This window comes from Palaemon carinicauda, chromosome 31 (genome assembly GCF_036898095.1).
Source record: "Palaemon carinicauda isolate YSFRI2023 chromosome 31, ASM3689809v2, whole genome shotgun sequence".
In the NCBI taxonomy this organism is placed as follows: Eukaryota; Metazoa; Arthropoda; class Malacostraca; order Decapoda; family Palaemonidae; genus Palaemon; species Palaemon carinicauda.
In genome coordinates this window covers 81048224-81058576 of record NC_090755.1, presented here as the reverse complement: position 1 = coordinate 81058576, position 10353 = coordinate 81048224, and the positions used below count along the sequence as shown (strand labels likewise).

Sequence of the window (10353 nt, the reverse complement as noted above, 5' to 3'; positions counted from 1 at the left end):
TCACTCCATCCATCCACCAGTATTTTACTCAAGAATATGAACGAAGCACTTCTTTTTTTTCATATGCTAAATGTGGATGAAGATACTGTATTATTTAACTAAAGCCTATGAACAGCATATCCCACTTTCATATGCTGACTCTAGATGGCAAATAGTACAAATCAGGATCTAAAATCCAGATCTGGATCATCTCCAAAATTTAATGAGGTCATTCATGACCTAAGATCTATCTGTGGTGAAAATTTCGTCAAAATCTGTCGAGTAGTTTTGACGTACTATTGTCCACCAACAGACAGAAACACAGCAAATGAATAAATAAATAAACACGCTATCTTATATTCTAAACTAAGTTATCACTAAACCGTCACATGGACATCTCAAGGCAGAAAGTGATGAGGCCAGATGGCCCTTCTTGACCAGTAATGCTGATACTCAGCTTAAGCCCTTTTGTCTAGAACCAAAATCCTACCCACTTGGGGTTGGGTTCTGCGCAACACTGCTCCTCCCACGAAACCATGCATAGGAATCAGGTGAAGTCACAAAGAGAGCGCCAGATCCGTTGTTGTTTGCTTTATTATCATTCTCTTTATCTTCTCTGAGGCAAAAAGCATTGGGAAGGAATATGTAACAGAAATAAGTAAGCTAGTTACCTGGGGACTTGAAGGTAACTATCACCAGAGAAAATTAATTCTTGCTTGCATGATTCCCAATTGTGGATAACGATCGTATGGTTCCCCATCGAGGCCGGCAATCACAATTCCCGATAAAGGCCAGTGATAGCATTTTTCCCGATCGCAACCACATGCTTCCTGATTGCAACCGGTGTTTGCATGCTTCCCAATCATAGTCAGCAATCATAGTTGCTAATCATACAGTTCCCAATCGCAGCATGCAGATAATCCCATGGGATACAATGATCACAAAGAATAACTGCAAGGTGACTTGCCTTCCAGGATAACACATTCGAAACTTTCTTGTAAAGACGAAACATCTCATAACCTACGATTGTGGTTACTAATCATATGGAAACCATTGTTCGGTGACCCAAAAGTCACTGAGGAATGCATGCACCATGTATCAAAACATCTTCTAAGGGAAGGGAAAGTTGCTGATACGTAATCTCTCGCGTGATGTACAAGGAGAGAATGTACTGCAATTGTTCTCCAAAGAAAATACGTTCCAGGCACATACCGTCACTAGCACGCGTTAGCAGGGAGAAAGCACTCAAGGGTGTTCTCAGTTGGACCATACGTTCCTGGTACATGCAGTCATTTCCATGCATGCTTAAGCATGTTTATCACTAGATAGCGATCTTGGCGATCAAGAGTGTTTCTTGACGAATGCATTTATTGGGAGCTTAGTTTACGATACTCGTATCATGATCCGGGTGTCCGCCCTGAATGGGAACTGGAAATATGAGCCTTACCATCTTGCGAAGTAGCAAGACTTGGGTAGACCACTGCTTCCTGTCCTGTGGCGAATGAGAAGCACAAGATTTCTTGTCCGTAAAGGGAAAAACTTAGTATCTCCTTGCTCATGGTGAGCGAGATCGAGACGATCATTTCCGTGGAGACTCAGATCAAGTGGCTCGGTTGCGTGGAAATTGTATGCTTGCTGATCATTGATGTGTCGATGCTGAGTGGTGATTGTGTACTAGGTGCTTGCTTCTCACGAAGAGAATGAGCAAGCCTAATGCAAACTATGTTTGCCCTGTTAAAAATCTAACACCCTAGCCAACTTTGCTGAAGTCATACTCCTAATAAAGGTCGACGGTTTGTATTACGTGTAGGAACAAAATAAATACAGCATACTGTACATAAATATTTTACCCTACAATGATATAGAGAATTAGGAAAGCTATTTACTGTAAGGCTGCCCATTCAATACCATGGCAAATATGTGTAGATCCACCACTATAACACGCCTCAAACAATATATATGCCGTATATGCTTTTGACGACCAAACAATTAATTAGCGTTTGTTCACAGGACCGAACTCCTGGGTGCTAGCAAGAAATTGGTTAGAAATATCTTTTTCAACTCACTATAGTGACCATAGTACTTGAGTTATAACATCCACTTTGGGCAATTTTTGCTAAATGGTTATACTGTACTGTGTTTTATGAGAGAATAATCAGAATTTCAATAGTACATAGCTATCTACAATAAATTTTGAGATATGTGGAAAAAACTGCTACTTACACAAATATTTGTAAAAAAAAAAAGTATAATATATATGAATTTGAGAATTGTTCTATTATGTTCCTGAATAAATTTTGTATAAAGAAAATTTACAGTTTTTCCAATGTAAGTCAGAAAATTTTTCCTAAATTACAAAAAGAAAAGTCAAGAGAAAACTGCCAAAATGGGCAGCTGATATGCAGGTTGATTTGTTATTCCAAAGTGATAAAAGTCACTGGCATAGAGCAAATTTTCACATAAAACACGAAATTCGACTTTTAATGAATATTTGGAAATGTTTTTGGAAATGTATACATTGATGTACTTCCATTGGTCATCAAAGAGTTAATATATACTATAGACATGTAGATATATAATAAATCTTGTATAAAAACACTACTGTACTGACTTACAAACAATGTAAAACCCTTTGTATGTTTATACCAAAGTATTGGCGGTCTCTCGAATCACGAATGAGATCCGTTCTTACGATGCGTCATAAGTCGATTTTCGTCACGTTGGATTTTAGATACATAACATATCCTACTGTATATACATACATACTGTATATGCATAATATACATTAAAGAGGGAGAGTAACAATCCTTTAGTAGTCATAAATTACTGCACTGTACCCTATACATATAAATACTTTTACCCTATACAGTCGTGTACTGTAGCTACACTAATACAGTACTACAGTAGTAGACCGTAAGTAATACTTATAACAACTAGTGTAGTACTGTACTTTTACTCTCCTTTTCCATTTTGCTTCATTATGTCCACAATTATGACCGCAGAGGTAGCAGCAGTAGGGGATTCAGCATTATGAAGCTTCATCTGTGGTGGATAACGGGGGAGGGTGGGCTGTGGCACCCTAGCAGTACCAGCTGAACTCGGTTGAGTCCCTTGTTAGGCTGGGAGGAACGTAGAGTGTACAGGTCCCCTTTTTTTGTTTTTGTTTCATTTGTTGATGTCGGCTACCCCCAAAAATTGCGGGAAGTGCTCTGGTATATGTATGTATGTGATGTCCACTTTCAGCTTCATTGTACAGTACAGTAATGGCTTTCCTCTTCTCTGATGCACTGCCATCAGAAGTCTGACTTATGCTTTCCAGACATGATGCAAAGAAAAAGAGGCACAAAAATATCCAAAAAAGAGCAGTAACGAAATCCCATACGCGTATCGTCTTAAAAGACGGCAAACTAATGCTAAAGTGGAGCGTAATGCACTACTTCACCACCAGGCAATGGTGTTAGCTGCTCTCCATGTCGGCAAGTAGTTCATCGTATTAACGAACCAAACATTGAAACAAAAAATTTCAAGTACCTTACGGGAGCCCGTTCATTATGGCGAATTGTCGTAACTCAAGATCGTCTTAACCTCAGGTATCCTGTACTATTTAGTACACATATGCAAACAACTCTAGTCCACGGTAGCCTAAGACTTACAAAAAAAGTTCCACAACTTACTGTAGGCTAAGCTAACAATCATATAAAACCCAAGTAAAAAAATTTGTATTAAGTAAAAAGGTGACAAAATACTCTGTGCTAGACACTTCTCATGCTGTCATGAAAGCCAGAACCGTTATGGTGTCATATGCTGGAATATGCAAATAACTCTAGGCTGCGCTAGACTAAAACTTTCCAAAAATAGAGCTATGACTTAGGCTAGGAAAACAATTCACTTGAAATGGAGTTAAAACTCATATAAAGTGAAGAGGTGATAAAATACTTTAACCTAAAAACTTCATGTGGACATGAAAGATGAAACAGTAATGGTATCATACAATACTGTACTCCATTTTAAAAAGATCAAATCAAAGAACAAAAAGCAAAATAAATATCAATGCAGTACCTCAATTGCATTAGCACTACAGTACTGCTAAGAATAGGGAATAACAAATTTATAACTTAACTTTACTTAACTTATAAGTTGATGCAGTATAGCGAGCTTTGAAAAGACATGTAAATAACAGCGCAGAGAACGATGTCTTAACTAGATAATGGCTAATAGAAGGATGGAGGCTATGAAGAGCCAAGTACCCAGGAGGCATTGTTTCTAGTATTGGAATTGGTTCTGGAGCCTTTGTACTGTAGTAGGTTGGGTAAATATTTACAATAGCACAATATTCCTAATGAAAATATAAGAAGTGTTCTTGGTGTATTTATAAGTACTTTGAACTGTTCTGATGTAAATAGTATATGGAAAGACATATTATCTTAACTATAGATGTTCTCAAATTCCAACGGTTTTTACTGAAAAGCCACATTTTAAAAGGGAAGTAAACACAACAACACTTAACCTAACGTAGGATATTTCTCCCTATTCAATTACCTACTGCAGGGACGGGGAGTGGATACAGTCCCTGCAACCCCTTTTAGACAGCCGTATGTTTAGCTCACCCTATGATCAAGTTTTAAACCTATTATTGTTTCCCCCACCATCTTCACTCCTGGCAAGGAAACACTAAATCATAATTTGTAAATCGTAAACATAGCTACATCATATCATATTTCAGACAAAGATAAATAACACTTTCCCCATAATGAATATATTTGACAGGTAATGAGAAAGTTTACATCTATCCCAAACAATTACATACACCCCATGGTTCAGGGTGATGACGTGTCATGGATTTGCAGACAAATTTAACATTGGAGGTGCTGTGAAAAGTTCAACAGAGCAAGAACCCATGGGTCTCCTTTATGCTAACAGAGTCCATTTATTGCAAATATATAAACTGGCCCTTCAGGAGGGAAAACATTATTTCTTTAATATTCTAAGTCATACAATTCCATGTTTTACCCCTTATCAGGAAAATCCTTGGGGACCACATAGCATCCTACCCCAAAAATTTACTTACCCAATATTTAATAAAGTACACCCCTCTCTCTCTTACTAGTAGTTTATTCAAATTTTGTTGTTCACTTGGTTTTAGTTCCCTTTCGTGAGTATACTGGTTAAAAGCGTATGTTTGCTCCTCTCTAAACCTACCCAATTTTTTATTATTATTATTATTATTATTAAATGCTAGGCTACAACCATAGTTGGAAAAGCAGGATGCTATAAGCCCAGGGGGCCCAACAGGGAAAATAACCCAGTGAGGAAAGGAAAATAAGGAAAAATAAAATATTTTAGGAGTAGTAACAATATTAAAATAAATATTTCCTATTTAAACTAGAAAAAACTTTAACAGAACAAGAGGAAGAGAAACTAGATAGAAAAGTGTGCCCGAGTGTACCCTCAAGCAAGAGAACTCTAACCCAAGGCAATGTAAGACCATGGTACAGAGGCTATGGCACTACCCGAGAATAGAGAACAATGGTTTGCTTTCGGAGTGTCCTCCTAGAAGAGCTGCTTGTTAGATTTGGATTTTAAACACACAATCCCTTTTGCATCATACTTATCAAATTACAGTCAGCCCTCCTTATTCGTAGGGGTTAGGTAACCGAGACAGGTGCGAAAATCGAGAACCCGCGAATGGGTCACCTCACAACCTACCAACTCGCTGCCCATTGCCTACATGCGGTCGGCTAACACCCTAGATAACCCACTGTACTGCACAATATTGTTTTAACCCTTTAACCCCCAGGCTATTTGGAAATTTCCAACCCTTAACCCCAGTGGGTTATTTTTTTCCCAGCACATTTTGCAGTATATTTTTTTTAAATTGCTCTAACAGCCTTAATTTTTGTCATAAAGAGGTCAGGTTGGTCTCATTCTCTTGGAAAATGCCTTGAATTTTTTCAAAAAATTATCAAAAATATGAAAAAAAAAATTTTTATAGCATTATTTTGCAAGGACGTACCGGTACGTCCATGGGGGTAAAGGGATGGCTCTTGTGAAACGTACCAGTACGTCCTTTGGGGGTAAAAGGGTTAACGTGGTTTCTATCACATTTTAAGTATTGTATTACATTATGAACACACTTCACTAACTGTACACATGTACTGTACATACATATGTTTAGTACATGGTAAGACTATGCATTACACAAGTAATCGCCAAACTTCTACGTAAATACTGTAACAAAATAACACTGTTGTTCCTATTTAACAACACTCGCTGATGCTTTAGGGTACCAAATATATTTTTCTATAATATGTGTACAGCATTATCACTACACTAGGCCTATAGCCTAATTAGCTAAGTTAGCACTTGTAAGTGATCACTGTTTTTGGCAGGTTAAATCCCCGTACACATAGCCTATATCAACATTACTACTGTAAAGTAAAGTATTTCGTATACAGTACTGTAAAGTAGTTAACATAACAATAACACTAATACACAATGATTACACTAACACAATAAAAAATGTTTTAAAAAGAACAGTACAAAACCACTTAACGTTTATGTACAAAGTTCTAAACAAGAAGTCTGAAGCACGATGCAACTCTTTATGCCGTCAAATATTTAGCTCGTGGAGTAGCATAAAGTACATAACACACTTTATTCTAAAATCACTATAAACACACTTTGTGTGTAGTGTACAGGTTTTCTACTTCACTTTTTTTTTAAATCACAACATGATTCTGCACAAAGAGGACTGAAACAGGAGATGCACAAACGTGAAGAGACGATGCAAAAGTGAAACCGTGTCAGCGAGAGACGGTGTGTTATGCTGTGCAGACAGGGAAAAAGTGTGGAGGGATAAAGTGCAGAGAGGGAAAAAGTGCAGACAGGAAAAAAGTGCGAAGCAGGTCGGTTGCAAAGGTGCACGGTCAGGTTGAAATCATTGAGCCACAAGAGTAGGCCTACTTATCCCAAACCAGAGAATGGCTGAATTTATATTTAATAGGATATACGATTCTCTGTGTTGCGAATGACCGAATCTACAAATATTGAGGGATGACTTCATACCCAATAAAGCACCCAGTTGTCATAAGAAGTGCTTTAACCTAAATATAAAATATTTTTAGTTCTGTGCTCCAATCCATCAATTAAAGCAATTGTCATTTCACTTTTTACAATTTATTAGAGAAGCAATATTGCTTTGGAGAATGTTATCCACAATCTTTTTACATTATCAATTTCCTGTACAGAGTAATAGGATTTCTGTATAACAGCTATTGGCAAAGCAGATTTTTCAATTGATTTATGTCAGACAAACAGACAGACTTGCAGCATAATCTATTGTTGAATGTCAGGAATATCCTCTTAGTATCTTATGAAATCAATTTAATTTCATTTTGTTACCTATTTGCAGGTATAAAAAATTTTCTTATTCATTACTCAAGGGCAATGTTGCACATTAAAGCCTAGGAAGTTGGGCCACAGGATATGCTTAGACCAAAATTTCTACTATACAGAAGTAGAGCTCATAGTAAGTCAGATTTCGCTGAGGTTCGGGGGGGGGGGGGAGGTTTGAAAAACTGGTCCGGTAAGCATACAGTCCACTAAGTTAGGTTAGGACATATATCTAATGTACAGTAGTGTGTGCTACGGCAGATTACAGTACAGTACGTGTGGTTCCAGAGGGGACAAACCCTGTCTAGATTTGGCTCCACCACCCTAAGATAGGTTAGATTAGGATGTTTTCATATAAGTGGCTGTGCTATATCTATAAACATTATAAATTTTTGGGAATAGTGTACATTACTGTTGTCAGGGATGAAAATTGTGTTTTTGAGTGAATATGTTGTTATTTTTGCATATCCTCTACCTTATTGACTTTGAGAATTACATTTCTTTTTTATTGTCCTCCACAGCAAAATTTGGTTTTCCACTGGGGTTCGCAATAATTGTAGGATATGAGGGTTGAATATGTCAGGCCTAACAAAAATTATTAGGTAGTATTTAGAGCTTTTCTCATAGTCTCAGAAATGTAAAAAGACAAATTGGTACTTATTACTTTTTTGGAAGAAGATATTTTAATTCATGTGGACCTTTACAGTAGAACTACCAAAAATAAGTCTTACCAACATAAGACACTATAGTCTATTTTTTATAGCGGTGCATATTTGCAACGACTCACAAGGGGTGCCCTTTTAACCCGGAAAGGTTCCTGATACCTGATTGGTCGGAAGTGTTTTTGTCCGAACACCTTCATTGTTCTCAAATAATTATCAAGTAATGTGAATCGAAACTTATTTACTAACCTATATTTCTCCATCAGATATATGTTTTGTCAATAAACAATGTGAAAGAATAAATCTATTATAAAGTATCGTCATAATAAGTCTAAATTTAATAACACAATCCGCCGAAGTCAACGACAGCAGCTTATTTTCGGATGCACGCTTTGTAATTTTGTAATTTTTCACTCATTTTAACACAAATTGGGATAAATTACACTCAGTATTAGTGAAACATGTTATTATAAACTTTCTTTGAATATCAGAATTTACCAAAAACATGGAATTAATAAAACCCAATATTTGTGAAAACTTTTGGAGAAGTAAAAGAACAGCCTGCAGTGGCCTGGCGGGAAAACAATCCCTTCTGACTGTCACAGACGCAGTTTTTTTTTTTTTTTTTTTTTTGTATTATAATTCGACCTATTCCTTTCAGTTTAAATAGTCTTGCATTGTCTCTCTTCGTAATATTTTGTTTATTATTTTCCCACATTCCTGTTCCTCACTTAATATCTATCTATTTTCCCCGATATTCCTTCTTTCATATATGGGATATCTGCACTACGTTTCATTATGTTTTGTACCTTACGTCAGTAGGTATGTAAATAATAATAACTTAAATTTTATGCTGTGTAGATAGTATAGCTTAGTCTGCAAACCTGTTCAGTAGCTCCCATTATATCAAATGAAATTAAGCATAGTATTTCTATTATTCCCACCTCTACACTATTTTAATGAGACTAGCAAGCGCTTCCCTTAAAGCCAACACTTTCCACAGAGGATAAGAAATAAGGAATATCCCATATATGAAAGAAGTGATATCGGGGAAAATAGATAGATATTAGGTGAGGAACAGGAATGTGGGAAAATATTAGGCAAAATATTACGAAGCGAGACAATGCAAGACTATTTAAACTGAAAGGAACAGGCCGAACTATATTACGAAAGAAAAACTGCGTCTATAACAGTCAGAAGGGATTGTTTTCCCGCCAGGCCGCTGCAGGCCGTTCTTTTACCTCCCCATAAGTTTTCACAAATATCGGGTTCTATTAATTCCATGTTTTTGGTAAATTCTGGTATTCAAAGAAAGTTTATAATAACATGTTTAACTAATGCTGAGTGTAATTTATCCCAATTTGTGTTAAAATATGTGAAAAATTATAAAATTACAAAGCGTGCATCCGAAAATAAGCTGCTGTCGTTGACTTCGGCGGATTGTGTTATCAAATTTAGACTTACCATGACGATACTTTATAATACATTTATTCTTTCACATTGTTTATTGAAAAAACATATATCTGATGGAGAAATATAGGTTAGTAAATAAGTTTCGATTCACATTACTTTGTTATTATTTGAGAACAATGAAGGTGTTCGGACAAAAATACTTCCGACCAATCAGGTATCAGGAAATTTTCCGAGCTAAAAGGGCACCTCTGTGAGTCGGTGCAAATATGCACCGCTATAAAAAATAGACTATAGTTAGACTACTACGTAGATTTAAACCTTGTCTTATTTATGCTAAAGCAAAAAATCAAAACCCTCTTTTTTTACTTAGCTCACTAAATTCAGTAGGCCTATATAGAAAATTTGTCATTCACAACAGGACTTAATGCAGGACTTTAAAAAAACATATATCTACATAGTAACAGGGTTTAAACAAAGCTAACTTTCATTTCTATCAGATATTAGTTCCAGAGGGGATCTGCTTGACAGTTCAATGCCACTATATTCCGACAGTCAAAATACTTGCCCTTGTGGTTTGTGTGAGCAGCACATCTACATAGGCTACCACTTGCCAGAACAGAGGAGGGTAAAATTAGTTTCAACCAAACTCCGATATCCAAAATGAAACTTTATATTTACTAGCTTAAATAGTGTGTTTTCAACTAATTTGACCTTAATTTTCACTGCAAATAAGCCGTTCTACCGTTATGGCTCCCCCCCTTCCCGGCGGACACAGGTGGGAACCCGAGACTTTGGGTGTACAAAAACGGGACAAAATGTGATTAATTAACACTTTCGAGATTTGTAAAAGGCCACAGAACCTAACAAACCTACCTAACCTAACCTAGTAGTTCCCAGGTTACAGACT

The 10353-nt window shown here is 36.6% G+C and overlaps 1 protein-coding gene across 1 annotated transcript in view; it reads right to left on the bottom strand.

Annotated features, from left to right (window-relative positions):
- LOC137625037 (glutamate receptor ionotropic, delta-2-like) overlaps positions 1–10353 on the bottom strand; it is a 248456-nt gene that overhangs the window by 236381 nt on the left and 1722 nt on the right. The window lies entirely within an intron of this gene.